The sequence below is a fragment of the Entelurus aequoreus genome, linkage group LG15, assembly GCF_033978785.1.
Source record: "Entelurus aequoreus isolate RoL-2023_Sb linkage group LG15, RoL_Eaeq_v1.1, whole genome shotgun sequence".
Lineage (NCBI taxonomy): Eukaryota > Metazoa > Chordata > Actinopteri > Syngnathiformes > Syngnathidae > Entelurus > Entelurus aequoreus.
This window is the reverse complement of record NC_084745.1, coordinates 11496678-11518065: the sequence shown is the minus strand read 5'-3', so window position 1 is coordinate 11518065 and position 21388 is coordinate 11496678. Positions and strand designations below refer to the sequence as shown.

The following is a 21388-nucleotide window of genomic DNA, read 5'->3' as shown; positions in this document are numbered from 1 at the left end:
ACTATACTACATGACACTACACTGCAGTACACTACATTACATTGTATTATACTACATTACATTATATAATATCACACTATACTACATGACACTACACTGCAGTACACTACATTACATTGTATTATACTACATTACATTATATAATATCACACTATACTACATGACACTACACTGCAGTACACTACATTACATTGTATTATACTACATTACACTCTATAATATCACACTATACTACATGACACTACACTGCAGTACACTACATTACATTGTATTATACTACATTACACTATATAATATCACACTATACTACATGACACTACACGGCAGTACACTACACTACATTACACACTGCATTACATTACATTACACTGAGGACCTCCAGCAAAAGCGCTAATCAAAGATCCTCTCTACGGCATGAGCGCTCTGCTGTTTGTGAGGATCTACTGGTAGAACATTAGTCAAGGATCCTCTACATTATGACGAGAGCGCTTGCTGTTTTTGAGAAGCTGTTGCAGAAAAAGCGAGTAAAAGATGATCTACCTGACAGGAGCACAGATAATAAAAACGATTCCATATTGCAGGGTTGCTCTGCTGTTTTTGAGGACCTGCACTGCAAAAACTGAAATCTCAAATAAGGGAGATATTTGCTTATTTTCTGTCTGATAAGATAATTCTTCTCACTAAGCAGATTTTATGTTAGAGTGTTTTCCTTGTTTTAAGGGTTTTGCTCCTAACTTATTATGATCAAATTATTATTGCTGAGATTGTATGACCTATATTGAGTAAAACATGCTTGGAACTAGAATATCAACTGTTGCAAAGCTGTGTCATCAACACTCACAAGTATAAAACTACTTTTTTTAAAGTAATCATTTCTTATTTCAAGCATGGAAAAAAAAAATCATGACTTTGACACAATTGTGTCTCATAATTAAAACAGATGACAGCCAAATGGACTTTGCTGTTTTATTTTCAATGAAACAATAGAAAATACGTACTCATATAGTAGTACAGTTGTTATTGGTGAGAACCAATCATCCCTCTAATTTTCCATGTGTGTGAGCAAACGCAAAAAGTCCCTGAGCATTCAGTGGAGCCCATGTGAGCGAGGTCAGACGTGCACACTGTGGCTACACCAGCAGCACACCTGTCCCAAACCTGACTAAAGGTGGAGGTCCTGCTTTGGAAGTAATTTGTACCCCTTTCAGACATTGCATTTAGTTCCCATTAAAACATTCACATGTTGCACAATGAGATGTAAGCAGGGGATCATGTGTACATTCCTGCAACTTCCTGTTTGTAAAAAATATATTTTTATTAGTATTTATTTAATATACTAACAGCATTTCATGATTAATATTTATAAATTAAGATTCCTAATAAATGACACTAGAATAAGCACACATTTGAGTGTTAAATCATAGAGTAACGACCTGGAATGACACTTTATGTGTGGTGTTGGAGTTGTCCCACTTTTTTATTTATTTTTTATTTTATTTTTTTTTATAATGTCCTGCCCAGCTTCTCGGGCAAATCATATAGTTGATGTAGATGCCCATATCGACTGTTCAGATTTACTTTACAAAAGAGAAGTGTAGGATACTTCTCTTGTTGCCTTACTTGTATTTTGACTTTATTAAATGTATTTATATTATCATTTGGTGCAGCCGGGCCGGAGCAGGAAGGGATAGAAAGAGAGAAAAAGGAAGACAGAGGGGGGAATTGTGGGGACAAGAGGGGGATTAGACAGAGAGACAAAAACAACAACAGCAAACACAACAACAACAACAACAACAACAGAGCAACATCAGCAAATACGACATGTACAAATATGATGGTAAAAGTAATAGCAAATAAGCAGTTAGCGAAAATTTTAAAAAAAAAATACAGAAATGACAATGAGCATTATTACACTAAAAATGGAGCAATATGAATACCAATAGAAATAGTGCTATTGATAATAAACAATACCAGTACTTTACCTTTATTATCAACAATACAATTGTTCAAATGCAACAATACATATACGTAATGATAACTTGAGATACGAAAGAATGCAGAAAAATGGAGGGGAAGAAAGAGAAGCAACCTTAACCTTGTAGATTGTTATAGTAACAATAGGTTAAGCTTTGTCAGTGTGCCATGTGTTATACCCAGTTTACCCTAGGGCAACAACGTTAATATATGTTTGATGAAACGTGATTATGTGCATGAGTGTATGTGTGCATATGTACTTGTATATGTACAGTATGTGTATGTGTGCTTGTACAGTGAATGTATATGTACAGTATGTGTATATGTGTGTACAGCGAATGTATATGTACAGTATGTGTATACAGTATGTGTGTTTGAACAGTGAATGTATATGTACAGTATGTGTATATGTGTGTTTGTACAGTGAATTTATGTGTAGTATGTGTATGTGTGTGTTTGTACAGTGAATGTATATGTACAGTATGTGTATATGTATGTTTTTACAGTGAATGTATATGTACAGTATGTGTATACAGTATGTTTGTATAATGAATGTGCGTGTGGATGTACGAACTTTGAGTGTGTAAATATGTACTGTATTTATTTGTATATGTATGTGGGAGCGTAGGTACCTATGTATGTCTGTTGTCCCACTTTTTGTGTGGCTGTAAACGCATCACTGGCTAAGTGCCATATGTGCATGTGTTGGCGCAAGTGAGAAAGAGCGAGCGGCTGCTGTTGATATATACAAAGTTGCTTTTGGTCTGGTTTGTACTGCAGAAAATGACCACTTTTGCTAGATATAATTTTTTTTACTAATGTTTTGGTGATGTGCTTATGGCCGACAATAAAGAGTTTTGCTCAGTAAAGTGATGGATGGAATTCATGTCCTCAAAGTGTCTCGACGGACGTTACAATATTTGAACAATGATGACGTCAACTGTTTTCTCTGTCGTGTCGTGTCGAAAATTGTTACGCGCTTATTTTTTTATTTGATTTTGTGCGTGGCATAGATTTGCCGTGCGCAGAGGACGCTTGAGCAGTGCGCAATTGCACAGGCGCGCACCTTAGAGGGAACGTTGGTGAGAATATACTTATTTTAAGGTATTTTTGCGTTCATTGAGGTTAGCTAATTTTACTTGTTTTGGAAAGTCTTGACAAGCCAAATTTTCTTGTTCTATTGCCAGATAATGTTGCTTATTTTAAATAAAATAGCCCTAATTTTTGCATTTTTTCTTCTTCTTGTTTTTGAACACTGACTTTTTGCAGTGTAATGCAAAAAGGCTCGTCGAATGTTCTCGAAGCGGAGCACTCTGCTGTTTTTCAGGACCTACTGCAAAAGTGCTAATCAAAGATCCTCTCCGTGACAGGATGGCCCTGCTGTTTTTGAGGACTTGGCAGTGCAGCGACTGAGTGTGTGCAGGAGGCGGATGCAAAGACAAGCTGTTGAGAATAAGCCGGCGAGTGGAGTGTATGTATAAGTGGAAATAAACAATCTTTGTTTTGATTGGCAGCTGATTGTTGCAGGTTGTAAGGTGGGCCTCTCAGGAGGAGCGCCGTGCTCCTTTCAACTTCTCTTTTCCTCCTTCTTCTCGTATTATTCTTATTTGCTGGCCAGTGTTTTAAGAAGGCCAGCACCTTTCTGCATACTGCTGTTATTCTTCCTGCAGCTGGAAGGACAGGAAGCGCTAAAAGAACGAGTGTGCGTGTGTGTGTGTGTCATCGTGATTGCAGGACGGCTGCTGGAAGGGCAGGCATCACATGTGCTCGCTCGGGGCCCCGCCGCCTCAATAAGGCCCTCCCAGGGGGCCAACTTATACTCGCCCTTCCTCACCTTTTCTTCTGCCATGCGAGTAATTGTGGCCACACAAAGTGAAGGAAGGTGAACGCTGACACGGCCAAAAAGTTGATGAATGACCCCGATAGAGTCAACAAATGCAAATATATTGAAGCACAATAAGCAGGCACTTCATTAGGTATTATTAGAATTACAGTAGTACTTATTTCATTGTGTCTATTGTTGAGGTAACTTCAAACCTTCCCTAAGTGAGGTACTGGAAGAATGTTGGATCCACTGAAAAGCACAAAAAAAAAAAAAGTAAAATAAAAAAAGTCATAAAGCTGCCAGGCTAATGTTGAAATGTTGGGAGAATAAATTCATTATATTATAGTATGAGAAAAAAGTGGTCTTTTTTAGTTAATATAAAAAAATTTAATAAAGAGGGGGGAAAAAGTAGTAATCGTGACGAAAGAATATGTAATATTAGGAGGATAAAGTTGTGATAATATTAGAAAAATAATTTATATATATATATATTTTATTTTTAATTTTTATTATTATTATTATTTTTTACAGTATGTGAAAAGGGTGGTATTTTTTAAGGTAATTTTAAAAAAATAAGAGAGAAAAGGGAAAAGCAGCAAACGTGTAATATTACAAGAATAGAGTTGGAATACTACGAGAAACAAATATTAGTGTTTTTAATTCATATTATTACAGTGCAGTATGTGGAGAAAGGTGGAATTCTTTAAGTTAATGTAAAAATACAAATTTAACGCAAAGAAAAAAGTTAAAAAAAGACTATGTAATGTTGCAAGAACAAAGTTGGAAAAATACGAGAAAATATTTTTTACATTTATTTGATAATATTATGGTTTGTGGAAAAAGGTGGTATTTCTTTTTAGGTAATAGAACGAAAACAAAAAATAAGGAGCAAAAGTTAAGAGGGAATATGTAATATTACAAAAATAAAATTGGAATAATACAATAAATTTTTTTTTGTTTTTTTAATTCATAATACTACTGTATGTTTGAAGTTAGTGTAAAAAAAAAAGAAGGGAAAAAGGTTGCAAACGTTAAGAAAGGATATGCAATATTACGAGAATAAAGTTGTGATAATATTAGAAACATAATTTATATATATATATATATATATATATATATATATATATATATATATATATATATATATATATATATATATATATATATATATATATATATATATATATATATATATATATATATATATATATATTTATTTTTTATTTTTTTTTACAGTATGTGAAAAGGGTGGTATTTTTTAAGGTAATGTAAAAAAATATATAAGAAAGAAAGGGGAAAAGCAGCAAATGTGTAATATTACAAGAATAAAGTTGGAATACTATGAGAAACAAATATTTGTGTTTTTAATTCATATTATTACAGTGCAGTATGTGGGAAAAGGTGGAATTCTTTAAGTTAATGTAAAAATACAAATTTAACGCAAAGAAAAAAGGAGCAAAAGTTAAAAAAAGACTATGTAATGTTGCAAGAACAAAGTTGGAATAATATGAGAAAATATTTTTTAAATGTATTTGATAAAATTATGGTTTGTGGAAAAAGGTGGTATTTCTTTTTAGGTAATAGAACGAAAACAAAAAATAAGGAGCAAAAGTTAAGAGGGAATATGTAATATAACAAAAATAAAATTGGAATAATACAATAATTTTTTTTTAGTTTTTTTAATTCATAATACTACTGTATGTTTTAAGTTAGTGTAAAAAAAAAGAAGAGAAAAAGGTAGCAAACGTTAAGAAAAAATATGTAATATTACGAGAATAAAGTTAAAATAATATGAGAAATAAATATTAGTTTTTTGAATCCTTTTAAGTTATCGGGAAAACAATTGAAAAGATTCAAAGAAAAAAAAATAGCAAAAGTTAAGAAAGAATATTTAATGTTACAAGAATAAAGTTGGAATGTTAAGATACTTTTTTCAGGGTTTTTTTTGGAATAATGTAGCGATTTAATTTCCAATTTTATATTAATATTCAAATTTCAACAATTAGTTTTTAGAAAAATTTGGGAATATTAGTGCTGGATGAAAAAAATAAAGAAGTAATCAATAAATCAATTAAAATAGAATTAATTGAAAATAAAGTTTTTTTTTTCAAAAGTAACACTTTTGGTGAATTTCTTATTGTAATAATTAATATTTTTTGTAAACGGCAAATTTGCAAAGAAGTAAACAAAAAAATCAATGCAAACTACAGCCTTGATGATAAAGTGTTGCATGACTAACACTGTTTGAAAACATGTAAACGACAATCAAAGAAAGGAAGAAGAAGTAACAACTCTACTAAAGTGAAAATGACTGTGTTATTGTTTAGCAAATAAAGTTACATCTTAAGCGAAAATGATTTTTGTATTGTTTAGCAATTAAAGTTAAGTCTTAAGTGAAAATGATTGTTTTATTGTTTAGCAAATAAAGTTATGTCTTAAGTGAAAATGATTGTCTTATTGTTTAGCAAACAAAGTTACATCTTAAGTAAAAATTATTGTCTTATTGTTTAGCAAATAAAGTTACATCTTAAGTAAAAATTATTGTCTTATTGTTTAGCAAATACAGTAATGTCTTAAGTGAAAATGATTGTCTTATTGTTTAACAATTAAAGTTACGTCTTAGGTGAAAATGATTGTCTTATTGTTTAACAATTAAAGTTACGTCTTAGGTGAAAATGATTGTCTTATTGCTTAGCAAATAAAGTTATGTCTTAAGTTAAAACGATTGTATTATTGTTTAGCAAATAAAGTTATGTCTTAAGGGAATATGGTTGTTTTATTCTTTAGCAAATAAAGTTATGTCGTAAGTGAGAATGAATGTATTATCGTTTAGCAAATAAAGTTATGTTTTAAGTGAAAGTGATTGTCTTATTGTTTAGAAAATAAAGTTATGTCTTAAGTGAAAATGATTGCTTTATTGTTTAGCAAATAAAGTTATGTCTTAAGTAAAGATGATTGTTTTATTGTTGAGCAAAAACAAAGTTATGTCGTAAGTGAAAATGATTGTTTTATTGTTTAGCAAATAAAGTTATGTCTTAAGCGAAAATGACTATTATTGTGTTGCAAATAAAGTTGTCTTCAGTGAAAATTATTGTTTTATTGTTTAGCAAATAAAGTTATGTCTTAAGTAAAAATGATTGTCTTATTGTTTAACAAATAAAGTTATGTCTTAAGTGAAAATGATTGCTTTATTGTTTAGCAAATAAAGTTATGTCTTAAATGAAAATGATTGTCTTATTGTTTAGCAAATAAAGTTATGTCTTAAGCGAAAATGACTATTATTGTGTTGCAAATAAAGTTGTCTTCAGTGAAAATTATTGTTTTATTGTTTAGCAAATACAGTAATGTCTTAAGTGAAAAAGATTGTCGTATTGTTTAGCAAATAAAGTTATGTCTTAAGTGAAAATGATTGTCTTATTGTTTAGCAAACAAAGTTATGTCTTTGGTGAAATTTATTGTATTATTGTTTAGCAAATAAAGTTGTCTTAAGTGACAATGATTGTTTCATTGTTTAGCAAATAAAGTTACATCTTAAGTAAAAATTATTGTCTTATTGTTTAGCAAATATAGTAATGTCTTAAGTGAAAATGATTGTCTTATTGTTTAACAATTAAAGTTACGTCTTAGGTGAAAATGATTGTCTTATTGCTTAGCAAATAAAGTTATGTCTTAAGTTAAAACGATTGTATTATTGTTTAGCAAATAAAGTTATGTCTTAAGGGAATATGGTTGTTTTATTGTTTAGCAAATAAAGTTATGTCGTAAGTGAAAATGAATGTATTATCGTTTAGCAAATAAAGTTATGTTTTAAGTGAAAGTGATTGTCTTATTGTTTAGCAAATAAAGTTATGTCTTAAGTGAAAATGATTGTTTTATTGTTTAGCAAATAAAGTTATGTCTTAAGTAAAGATGATTGTTTTATTGTTGAGCAAAAACAAAGTTATGTCGTAAGTGAAAATGATTGTTTTATTGTTTAGCAAATAAAGTTATGTCTGAAGCGAAAATGACTATTATTGTGTTGCAAATAAAGTTGTCTTCAGTGAAAATTATTGTTTTATTGTTTAGCAAATAAAGTTATGTCTTAAGTAAAAATGATTGTCTTATTGTTTAACAAATAAAGTTATGTCTTAAGTGAAAATGATTGTCTTATTGTTTAACAAATAAAGTTATGTCTTAAGTGAAAATGATTGCTTTATTGTTTAGCAAATAAAGTTATGTCTTAAATGAAAATGATTGTCTTATTGTTTAGCAAATAAAGTTATGTCTTAAGCGAAAATGACTATTATTGTGTTGCAAATAAAGTTGTCTTCAGTGAAAATTATTGTTTTATTGTTTAGCAAATACAGTAATGTCTTAAGTGAAAAAGATTGTCGTATTGTTTAGCAAATAAAGTTATGTCTTAAGTGAAAATGATTGTCTTATTGTTTAGCAAACAAAGTTATGTCTTTGGTGAAAATTATTGTATTATTGTTTAGCAAATAAAGTTGTCTTAAGTGACAATGATTGTTTCATTGTTTAGCAAATAAAGTTACATCTTAAGTAAAAAATGATTGTCTTATTGTTTAGCAAATATAGTAATGTCTTAAGTGAAAATGATTGTCTTATTGTTTAACAATTAAAGTTACGTCTTAGGTGAAAATGATTGTCTTATTGCTTAGCAAATAAAGTTATGTCTTAAGTTAAAACGATTGTATTATTGTTTAGCAAATAAAGTTATGTCTTAAGGGAAGATGGTTGTTTTATTGTTTAGCAAATAAAGTTATGTCGTAAGTGAAAATGAATGTATTATCGTTTAGCAAATAAAGTTATGTTTTAAGTGAAAGTGATTGTCTTATTGTTTAGCAAATAAAGTTATGTCTTAAGTGAATATGGTTGTTTTATTGTTTAGCAAATAAAGTTATGTCTTAAGTAAAGATAATTGTTTTATTGTTGAGCAAAAACAAAGTTATGTCGTAAGTGAAAATGATTGTTTTATTGTTTAGCAAATAAAGTTATGTCTTAAGCAAAAATGACTATTATTGTGTTGCAAATAAAGTTGTCTTCAGTGAAAATTATTGTTTTATTGTTTAGCAAATAAAGTTATGTCTTAAGTAAAAATGATTGTCTTATTGTTTAACAAATAAAGTTATGTCTTAAGTGAAAATGATTGTCTTATTGTTTAACAAATAAAGTTATGTCTTAAGTGAAAATGATTGCTTTATTGTTTAGCAAATAAAGTTATGTCTTAAATGAAAATGATTGTCTTATTGTTTAGCAAATAAAGTTATGTCTTAAGCGAAAATGACTATTATTGTGTAGCAAATAAAGTTGTCTTCAGTGAAAATTATTGTTTTATTGTTTAGCAAATACAGTAATGTCTTAAGTGAAAAAGATTGTCGTATTGTTTAGCAAATAAAGTGATGTCTTAAGCGAAAATTATTGTCTTATTGTTTAGCAAATAAAGTTACTTCTTAAGTGAAAATGATTGTCTTATTGTTTAGCAAACAAAGTTATGTCTTTGGTGAAAATTATTGTATTATTGTTTAGCAAATAAAGTTGTCTTAAGTGACAATGATTGTTTCATTGTTTAGCAAATAAAGTTACATCTTAAGTAAAAATTATTGTCTTATTGTTTAGCAAATATAGTAATGTCTTAAGTGAAAATGATTGTCTTATTGTTTAACAATTAAAGTTACGTCTTAGGTGAAAATGATTGTCTTATTGCTTAGCAAATAAAGTTATGTCTTAAGTTAAAACGATTGTATTATTGTTTAGCAAATAAAGTTATGTCTTAAGGGAAGATGGTTGTTTTATTGTTTAGCAAATAAAGTTATGTCGTAAGTGAAAATGAATGTATTATCGTTTAGCAAATAAAGTTATGTTTTAAGTGAAAGTGATTGTCTTATTGTTTAGCAAATAAAGTTATGTCTTAAGTGAAAATGATTGTTTTATTGTTTAGCAAATAAAGTTATGTCTTAAGTAAAGATGATTGTTTTATTGTTGAGCAAAAACAAAGTTATGTCGTAAGTGAAAATGATTGTTTTATTGTTTAGCAAATAAAGTTATGTCTTAAGCGAAAATGACTATTATTGTGTTGCAAATAAAGTTGTCTTCAGTGAAAATTATTGTTTTATTGTTTAGCAAATAAAGTTATGTCTTAAGTGAAAATGATTGTCTTATTGTTTAACAAATAAAGTTATGTCTTAAGTGAAAATGATTGCTTTATTGTTTAGCAAATAAAGTTATGTCTTAAGTGAAAATTATTGCTTTATTGTTTAGCAAATAAAGTTATGTCTTAAATGAAAATTATTGTCTTATTGTTTAGCAAATAAAGTTATGTCTTAAGCGAAAATGACTATTATTGTGTTGCAAATAAAGTTGTCTTCAGTGAAAATTATTCTTTTATTGTTTAGCAAATAAAGTTATGTCTTAAGTAAAAATGATTGTCTTATTGTTTAACAAATAAAGTTATGTCTTAAGTGAAAATGATTGTCTTATTGTTTAACAAATAAAGTTATGTCTTAAGTGAAAATGATTGCTTTATTGTTTAGCAAATAAAGTTATGTCTTAAATGAAAATGATTGTCTTATTGTTTAGCAAATAAAGTTATGTCTTAAGCGAAAATGACTATTATTGTGTTGCAAATAAAGTTGTCTTCAGTGAAAATTATTGTTTTATTGTTTAGCAAATACAGTAATGTCTTAAGTGAAAAAGATTGTCGTATTGTTTAGCAAATAAAGTTATGTCTTAAGTGAAAATGATTGTCTTATTGTTCTACAAATAAAGTTATGTCTTGAGTGAAAATGATTGCTGTATTGTTTAGCAAATAAATTAACTTCTTAAGTGAAAATGATTGTATTATTGTTTAGCAAATAAAGTTGTCTTAAGTAAACATAATAGTCTTATTGTTTCGCAAATAAAGTTGTCTTAAGTAAAAATGATAGTCTTATTGTTTAGCAAATAAAGTTATGTCTTAAGTAAAAATGATAGTCTTATTGTTTAGCAAATAAAGTTATGTCTTAAGTAAACATAATAGTCTTATTGTTTAGCAAATAAAGTTATGTCTTAAGTAAAAATGATAGTCTTATTGTTTAGCAAATAAAGTTATGTCTTAAGTAAAAATGATAGTCTTATTGTTTGGCAAATAAAGTTATGTCGTATCTGGCTTTCAGCACAGTCAAACATCAGATGTGCTTTTCATTGCTTCCTCTTTCCTGCGCCGCCACTTTCCCAGGCAGGCAGAGGAGTCGTCCGAGCAATCTTGGCGGGGGTCAGGAATGACAAGGTGGTCCGGCCTCCCATTGTATGTGATTGTATAAGATTGGATGTGATTGTATGTGTGCGTTTACTCGGCATGGGAGCGCAAGGACAGTGGAGGCGACAGAATACAATGGCCTCATATTTATTTACTGCTTAGTGGCGGCCAGGGAGAAGAAGTCTCCACACGGCTGAGAGCTACTCAGCGCTCATAAAAACGCAGACACTTTTATCCTCATTAATGTTACTTTGAAGTGTATGAAGCAGTGTATGTAAAAGTAAAAGCTTCGTACCCTGCAGTCGGGATGAGGTCAAAGGTCTTGCGATGGGGTGTAGTACCGGTCTAGCTCAGTAGGGGGATCCCTCTGTGTTGACTGGAAAACAGACAACAGAGGGGAGAGCATCAGCGTATATGAGGTGGTTTTAGCAAAAATATATGTGCAGCAACGTAGGAACACACAAACAAATGTCTGGAAGCACAGCAGGAATCTAAGACAAAAACATAAAAAGTGGAATAAAAGAGCATATAGGTGAAAAGTAAAGAGAAAACGTTGCAAAGCTGCATGTTTTTTTCTTTAAAACTGTCATTGCTCAAAAAATAATAATGAATCAAAAGCAATGTATTCATTAATTATTGACCTATTCAAGGCTCTAATTACTTCACATCAAATATTCCACTTTGAATTTTTTGGGGAGGAAAATAGTGCATATTTTGTGTGTTTACCATATAAAAACAATGTTTTCTTCGACAAAAAGGGCATAAAACAAACAAAAATTAACGCTTAAAAATATTAACTTTAAATTGACGGATAGACCTGAAGTTTATTCAGAGATTTAAGCGTCGAAAGTAAAAAAAAAAACATTTAATTATATGACCTATTTTTAACATTTCTATCAGTGGGTCCTTTTGGAGGCCCTGCGATGAGGTGGCGACTTGTCCAGGGTGTACCCCGCCTTCCGCCCGAATGCAGCTGAGATAGGCTCCAGCACCCCCCGCGACCCCAAAAAGGGACAAGCGGTAGAAAATGGATGGATGGATGGGTCCTTTTGGAACCACAAGACCTTTATCAAAAAATAATGTTATGACTTATTGACCTACTCAAGACTCCAACTACCTCACATTCAATATTCTACTTTGACATATTTTGCTGGAACATATTAGATATTTTGTCTTTCTGACATATAAAAACATTTTCTTCAACAAAAAGGGCATAAAACAAATTAAAAATAACATTTTAAAATATTAACTTCAAATCGACAGATAGACCTGAAGTTTATTCAGAGATTTAAGCGTCGAAGGTAAAAAAAACAAAACACTTCATTATATGACTTATTTTTAACATTTCTATCAGTGGGTCCTTTTGGATCCCCAAGACCTTTATCAAAAAATAATGTTATGACTTATTGACCTACTCAAGACTCCAACTACCTCACATTCAATATATTACTTTCACATATATTGGTGGAACATATTAGATATTTTTTTGGTTTTTGCCATATAAAAACATTTTCTTCGACAAAAAGGGCATAAAACAAAAATAAATAACATTTAAAAATATTAACTTCAAATCGACGGCTGGACCTGAAGTTTATTCAGAGATTTAAGCATCAAAAGTAAAAAAAAACACTTCATTATATGACTTATTTTTAACATTTCTATCAGTGGGTCCTTTTGGAACCACAAGACCTTTATCCAAAAATAATGTTATGACTTATTGACCTACTCAAGACTTCAACTACTTCACATTCAATATATTACTTTGACATATATTGGTGGAACATATTAGATATTTTGTGTTTTTGCCATATTAAAACATTTTCTTCTACAAAAAGGGTAAAAAAAAAAAACATTTAAAAATATTAACTTCAAATCGACAAATAGACCTGAATTTTATTCAGAAATTTAAGTGTCGAAAGTTTAAAAAACATTTCATTATAGGACTTATTTTTAACATTTCTATCAGTGGGTCCTTTTGGATCCCCAAGACCTTTATCAAAAAATAATGTTATGACTTATTGACCTACTCAAGACTCCAACTACCTCACATTCAATATATTACTTTCACATATATTGGTGGAACATATTAGATATTTTTTTGGTTTTTGCCATATAAAAACATTTTCTTCGACAAAAAGGGCATAAAACAAAAATAAATAACATTTAAAAATATTAACTTCAAATCGACGGCTGGACCTGAAGTTTATTCAGAGATTTAAGCGTCAAAAGTAAAAAAAACACTTCATTACATGACTTATTTTTAACATTTCTATCAGTGGGTCCTTTTGGAACCACAAGACCTTTATCAAAAAATAATGTTATGACTTATTGACCTACTCAAGACTTCAACTACTTCACATTCAATATATTACTTTGACATATATTGGTGGAACATATTAGATATTTTGTGTTTTTGCCATATTAAAACATTTTCTTCTACAAAAAGGGTAAAAAAAAAACAACATTTAAAAATATTAACTTCAAATCGACAAATAGACCTGAAGTTTATTCAGAAATTTAAGTGTCGAAAGTTTAAAAAACATTTCATTATAGGACTTATTTTTAACATTTCTATCAGTGGGTCCTTTTGGATCCCCAAGACCTTTATCAAAAAAGAATGTTATGACTTATTGACCTACTCAAGACTTCAACTACTTCACATTTAATATTCTACTTTGACATATATTGGTGGAACATATTAGATATTTTGTCTTTTTGCCATATAGAAACATTTTCTTCGACAAAAAGGGCATAAAACAAAAATAAATAACATTTAAAAATATTAACTTCAAATCGACGGATGGACCTGAAGATTATTCAGAGATTTAAGCATCGAAAATAAAATAAAAACATTTAATTGTATGACTTATTTTTTAACATTTCTATCAGTGGGTCTTTTTGGAACCACAAGACCTTTATCAAAAAATAATGTTATGACTTATTGACCTACTCAAGACTTCAACTACCTCACATTCACTATATTACTTTGACATATATTGGTGGAACATATTACATATTTTGTGTTTTTGCCATATTAAAACGTTTTCTTCGACAAAAAGGGCATAAAACAAACAAAAAATAACATTTAAAAATATTAACTTAAAATCGACAGATAGACCTAAAGTTTATTCAGATATTTAAATGTCGAAAATAAAAAAAAACATTTCATTTATTTTTATTTTTAACATTTCTATCAGTGGGTCCTTTTGGATCCCCAAGACCTTTATCAAAAAATAATGTTATGACTTATTGACCTACTCAAGACTTCAACTACCTCACAATCAATATTCTACTTTCACATATTTTGGTGGAAAATATTACATATTTTGTGTTTTCGCCATAAAATAAATAAAATAAAAACATATAATCGAAGGATGGTTCTGAAGTTTATCCAAAAATTTAGGAGTTGAAAAAAAAAAAAAATTAATATATGATTTATTTATAAAACTTGTATAAGTGGGTCCTTTTGGATCCCCAATACCTTTAATGCAATGTATTTTAAAGACTGTCATTGCTCAAATTATAATAATGAATCAAAATCAATGTTGTTATGAATTATTGACCAATTCAAGGCAGGTACTTCACATCAAAAATTGTACTTTGACATTTTTTTATGGAAAATATTGCATATTTTGTGTTTTTGCCATTGGTTTGTTTTTTACAAAAAGGGCATAAAACAAAAAAAACAAAAACAAAAACAAAAAAAAGTTATAATTGATGGATAAATCTGAAGTTGATCCACAGATTTAAGCGTTAAAAGTAAAAAATATCAGTATATGATGTATTTTTAATTTTTGAATTCCTGAGAATTTTAGTGTGATTGTTTTACTAAAACTGTCATATCTCAAAAAATTATAATAAATGAAAAACAAAGTTGTTATAAATTATTGACCTATTTAAGGCTCCAATTAATTCACATCAAATATTCCACTTTGAAATATTTTTCTGGGAAAATATTGCATGCATATTTTGTGTTTTTGACACATTAAAAAAAACAAGTTTTCTTCGATAAAAAAGGCATTAAAAATATATATAGACGTTTAAAAAATAATAACATAGAATCGACAAATAGATCTGAAGTTGATCCAGAGATTTAAGCACTGAAAGTAAAAAAATTAAACTTTTTCTTATATGCCTCATTTTTAACACTTTTATGAAGGGAATCATTTTGGAGCTCCAATACATTTAATGCATATTTTTAACTGTCATTGTTCAAAAAATAATAATGAATGAAAATCAATGTTGTTATAAATGATTGACCAATTTAAGGCTCCAAGTACTTCACATTAAAATATTCTACCTTGACATTTTTTTGTGGAAAATATTGCATATTTTGTGTTTTTGCCATAAAAAACAAGGTGGGTTTGTTTTTTACAAAAAGAGTATAAAACATAAAACAAATAAAAACTTTTAACTAACGTATACATCTACAGATTTAAGCATTAAAATTAAAAAAAATATCAATATACGATATATTCAGAAAACGTTTATAAGTGGGGCCCCTTTTCTAAAAAAAAAAGATAAAAAATGAAAAACAATGTTGTTGTGAATTATTGACCTACTTAAGGCTGCAATTACTTCACATCAAATTTTCCACTTTGTAATGTTTTTTGGAGAAAATAGTGCATATGCTGCGATGAGGTGGCGACTTGTCCAGGGTGTACCCCGCCTTCCGCCCGATTGTAGCTGAGATAGGCTCCAGCGCCCCCCGCGACCCCGAAGGGAATAAGCGGTAGAAAATGGATGGATGGATGTTGTGTTTTTGCTATAAAAACAGGGTTTTCTTTAACAAAAATTGTATAAAACATACAAATTAAAAATAAAAAGCCACAACTTCATATCGACAGATAGAGCTGAAGGTGATCTAGATATTTACTGTATTTTTCGGACTATAAGTCGCAGTTTTTTTCATAGTTTGGCCGGGAGTGCGACTTATACTCAGGAGCAACTTATGTGTGAAATTATTAACACATTACCGTAAAATATCAAATAATATTATTTAGCTCATTTACGTAAGAGACTAGACGTATAAGATTTCATGGGATTTAGCGATTAGGAGTGACAGATTGTTTGGTAAACATATAGCATGTTCTATATGTTATAGTTATTTGAATGACTCTTACCATAATATGTTACGTTAACATACCAGGCACGTTCTCAGTTGGTTATTTATGCGTCATATAACGTACACTTATTCAGCCTGTTGTTCACTATTCTTTATTTATTTTAAATTGCCTTTCAAATGTCTATTCTTGGTGTTGGCTTTTATCAAATAAATTTCCCCAAAAAATGCTACTTATACTCCAGTGCGACTTATATATGTTTTTTTCCTTCTTTATTATGCATTTTCGGCAGGTGCGACTTATACTCCGGAGCGACTTATACTCCGAAAAATACGGTAAGTGGAAAGTAAAAAAAAAAAAAAAGACTTATTTTAAAATATTTTTGACTGAGACCCCTTAAGGTCCCCCGAGACCAACCCTGAGGGGAGCCCTAAGAGTTACCGTATTTTTCGGACTATAAGGCGCACTTAAAAGCCTTTCATTTTCTCAAAAATCGACAGTGCGCCTTATAACCCGGTGCGCCTAATGTACGACATCATTCTGGTTGTGCTTACCGACCTCAAAGCAATTTTATTTGGTACATGGTGTAATGACAAACGTGACCAGTAGATGGCAGTCATACATAAGAGACGTGTCAAATGCAAGATGACGCCAGTAAACACCAAAACTTTAAATTTTCCATTGAAAATATAGAACATTACACACAGCGCTCAAAAATCTGTCAAAATGTTTTTAGTGCGACTTTGGTAAGCTATGAAGCCGCACCGCTTGATGGATTGTCGGCGCATTAAACATAGGAGTATTATTATGGTGTGTGTATAAGGTAAGACATGTTATCTGGCGTTTCGTTTCGCAATTTTATGCAAAACCAACTTTTCTTACCTTCTGGTACCTGCTGATGTGTATTTGGGATCTGCATAAGTCCTGAAAATGTGCGCGCGTCCGCCATTGTAGTCCGTGCCGACACCATAGCCATAAGCTATTTTTATGTGGTATTCATCTTCTGCTGTTGCCATTTCTAATATAAAGTAGCGTAAAGTTCCTACTTATATCTGTCAGTAAACTAGCTAGTGATTTTACATTATTCACCCACGGAACTTTAGTTTTTAAAGGACGGTTTTTCACGGGACACATTTCCGGCGTTGTTGTTGCACTAGTGAGCCACGGGTGAGGAGACGCTGCTCCGTTATTGATTGAAGTAAAGTCTGAATGTCATTAAAACAGTTAACTCCATCTTTTGACACTTCTTCCACTCCCGTCCTTGCACGCTACACCGCTACAACAAAGATGACGGAGAAAAGACGCTGCCGAAGGTGAGCCACGTAAATAAGACCCGCCCACAAAACGGCGCATCCGGAAGCGACTGTCAGAAAGCGGCTTGAAGATTATCTGTAAAACATCATCTATGCAACATTTTGACCAAAGAACCACCATTATATGTTATGATATAAACATATAATATAATATAATATATCAGTATATATCATATACTGTACATATATTATGTAAATAGTACATATATGTAGAGGTGGGTAGAGTAGCCAGAAATTGTACTCAAGTAAGAGTACTGTTACTTTAGAGTTTTATTACTCAAGTAAAAGTAAGGAGTAGTCACCCAAATATTTACTTGAGTAAAAGTAAAAAGTATGTTGTGAAAAAACTACTCAAGTACTGAGTAAGTGATGATTAACCTGTTCGTTTAATGATGACGGCAACAAATAATGCACAAAAACATAAAAATAGCAATGAGCAAATTCAGAGCCAGGAATATCTCTTAAGCAACTAAAACAATAATATATATTAAATAATAATACATTAACATAAAAAAAATTAAGGCAAATTGAGCCACAATAACTTAACAGCATCTTAGGCTCAGTAGGCAGATATTACAAAGGAAAATAACAAGTTAGCCTTTACGCAAACCATAAACTGATAGGTGTGGGCTGCATCTGGGAACACACTGTGCACTTCTGATTGGTGTTTCTATGCATGTGTGTGTGTGTGTGTGTGTATCTCTGTGTCTGTCTATGAGGCTGCAGTGCGTTAATAAATGTCCCCACATGATGTACATTTGACAGTGATTCATAGCAGGGAAGCTAACGTCAGCCTATGGTGACAGCCAAAATATCTACTAACGTTACTTACCGCCATGTGTTTCCTCAAATTTGATGTTGAGTTCATGTAACCTTAAACTTGTTGTTGTTTGCCGCTGAAACTTTATGTGTAGTTAATCATGTGACCACCTGGCTCTGTTTGATTGGTGAAACGGAGTCAAATGTCACCCGTGACTGCATTTGATTGGTGAAACGCAGGCATGCGATAGATCCTACTTTGAAGGTCTGTCTGACAAACCAAAACAAACAAAGCGTGCATTAACAGATCGATAAAAATCAGTAGCGAGTAGCGAGCTGAATGTAGGTAAATGGAGCGGAGTAAAAGTAGCGTTTATTTCTGTAAATATACTCAAGTAAAAGTAAAAGTATGTTGCATTAAAACTACTCTTAGAAGTACAATTTATCCCAAAAGTTACTCAAGTAGATGTAACGGAGTAAATGTAGCGCGTTACTACCCACCTCTGCATATATGTTATATTGCTACTAAGGTACATTTTTAGTCTATTTTATATCTGCATTGTCCTTTCCATCCTTACACTTTCCATCCTTTCTAACTGAGCTACTGTGTGGAACAATTTCCCTTGTGGATCGTTAAAGTTTGTCTAAGTCTAAGTCTATGTAGACCACAAGGAAGTCTTTTACATTTTTGTATGAAAATAGACCTGACTAGACCGGCTCATCGGCAGTGTGCATTATAATCCGGTGCGCCCTATGGTCCAAAAAATACGGTAAAAAAAAAAACACACAGTATATATTGTATTGGTTTTAAAAATGTAAAATATCAAAATGGTGCTTTAATTTTTCAGTTTGTGGCCCTCAGTGTATAAAGTTTGGATACCCGTGATATATACTGTAAATCAGGGGTGTCCAAACTTTTTCCGCTGAGGGCCACACACGGAAAAATTAAAGCACGTGGGGGCCATTTTGATATTTTTCATTTTCAAACCACAACAAAATATATGGATTTTTTATTTATTTTACCTTTAGGGGTCCCGGGGACCATAAAGGGTCTCAGTCATTAAAATGTTAAAAATAAGTCAGATTATTTTTAATTTTTTTTAATATTTAACGCTAAATCTCTATATCAACTTCAAGTTGATATAAAGTAATACAAATTTAAAAAAAATGTTTTATGGCTTTTCTGTCAAAAACAACTTAGTTTTTTTATAGTAAAACTGAAATATGCAGTATTTAGTAATTAGAGCCCTAAAAGATCAATAATGCAGAACACCATTGATTTTAATTCTTTCATATTTTTTAGTAATCACAGTGAAAAGATCAATAAAAAATCACTAAATATATTTGGGATCCAAAAGGTGCCCCACTCATAAAGTGATACATTTTTATTAGGTTTTTCTTTTACTTTCAACACTTAAGTTACGAGATCAACTTCAGATATATCTGTCGATTTTATGCTGGAACTATTATTTTGTTTCTTTTATGCGCTTTTGTCAAAGAAAACTTTGATGTTTTTATATGGCTACTACACAATATATGCAATATTTACCACATAAAACATTTTAAAGTGAAATATTTGAAGTAATTGGAGCCCTGAAAATAATTCATTATAACATGGATTTTTTTGTCATTATTATTATTTTTTGAGCAATGGCAAAAAAAAAGAAAAATAAAGAAAGACAAAAGAAAAAAAAAACAGCCTGCATGGCAGCTTTTGTGTCAACATTGCAACTTTTTCTCGTTCGATTTCACCTCATTGCACTTTTTTTAATGTTCTTTTTTATTTTTACAATAGTATTTCCAGAATGTGTGGCGGGCCGGTAAACAATTAGCTGCGGGCCGCACTTTGGACACCCCTGCTGTAAATCATATTAAAATACTAGTGGATGCTCAATAATCCATCTTTTGCAAATAAAACAAAAAATGATTGTATTTGTTGGATTTTTCACATGTTTGACGTTTATTAGTCTTTTGTTGCTTAAATTGGACAAAAGTCTGCAAGTCTGGTGGCCCGAAGACCCTGGAAACTTCTGCTTTGTTCCATGAACTTGCAGCATTTTCTCTCATGCTGATGTTTCTCGGGGGTCTGTGTGTGTTTTTTTTTACATTAACAGCATTTTTGGGAGGATTTTGCTCAATTTTGATGTTGGATTTGTTGTGTTTTTGGATCTGTGTTTGGAGCGTTTGTCGCCATCAAAACACAGAAGGTATTAAACCCAGCATCTACGCGGTGACCTACATCATTCATCCTGAACCTGGTAAAAAAAAAAAAAAAAAGGAAGATCAAATTAATTTTCCTAAAGGCATTAGGAGATGCTGGGTGTGAGTGGCTTTGCCCGCCGTCCAATCATTGCACAGATTAACTCTGGGCAGGATTAAAACCTCAAAAATAGAGAAATGCTTCGGCAGATGAGCAGATTGATTGGAAAAAAGGGAGAACGATGAGGGTCTTAATCTGGGACTCATCCAACTGCAGAAAGAGGAACTGGAACAGGAACAAAATGTTGGCATGGAGAGATATAATTAGCCATTAGAAGTACACAGGTGTCCCTCATCTATCGCTGTTCATTGGTCGGTCGCAATGAGTGAATTTCGTGGAGTGGGAATTCTTGTTTGGAAATGTAACATTTATAATATTTTCATAATCGGTGCATAAAAAAACTGTTTACGACATCAGAAAAATACTGTTTTTAACATTATTAAAATAACACTTACATAGTCATCTTTACACTCCTTTGACCCAATGTAGTATATATCATTGTATAAAATAATAATTTTTTTTTTTTTTAATTTGAATTTTTATTATTTAAAATATTTGTATTTAATTAAAAATGTTTTTAAATAAAACGTATAAAATTAAATTAAATAAAACACATTGAAATACATTGTATATACTTTTAATACATTTTATCTTTTTAAACAATCCTTTTTTTAAATTTTTAAGCACATTTTAAAATTTAATTTAAATATAAAAACATAATACTTTGCAATATTTAGTTTTTCTTTTTTTCCAATTTTTTTTTACACACCTGTGACCCAATATAGAAGATATATTAATAGAAAATAAAACATATACTGTATTGTAATACATACAAGACATACCGTACAGTAACATAGACTAAGGCACACACACGCGGCCCATTTTTAAGCCTGAAAATGCATAGTTTTGTCCAAAAATGAGTAAAATATATTAATATATATATATACACTACCGTTCAAA

At 30.6% G+C, this 21388-nt stretch overlaps 1 long non-coding RNA gene across 1 annotated transcript in view; it reads right to left on the bottom strand.

The window, feature by feature from the left end:
* The window catches only part of LOC133630388 (uncharacterized), a 40408-nt gene that overhangs the window by 8948 nt on the left and 10072 nt on the right, over window positions 1-21388 (bottom strand). Inside the window, exon 4 of the long non-coding RNA XR_009821241.1 lies at window positions 11329-11409. This is a non-coding gene — a long non-coding RNA (uncharacterized LOC133630388). The remainder of the gene's footprint in view (window positions 1-11328; window positions 11410-21388) is intronic.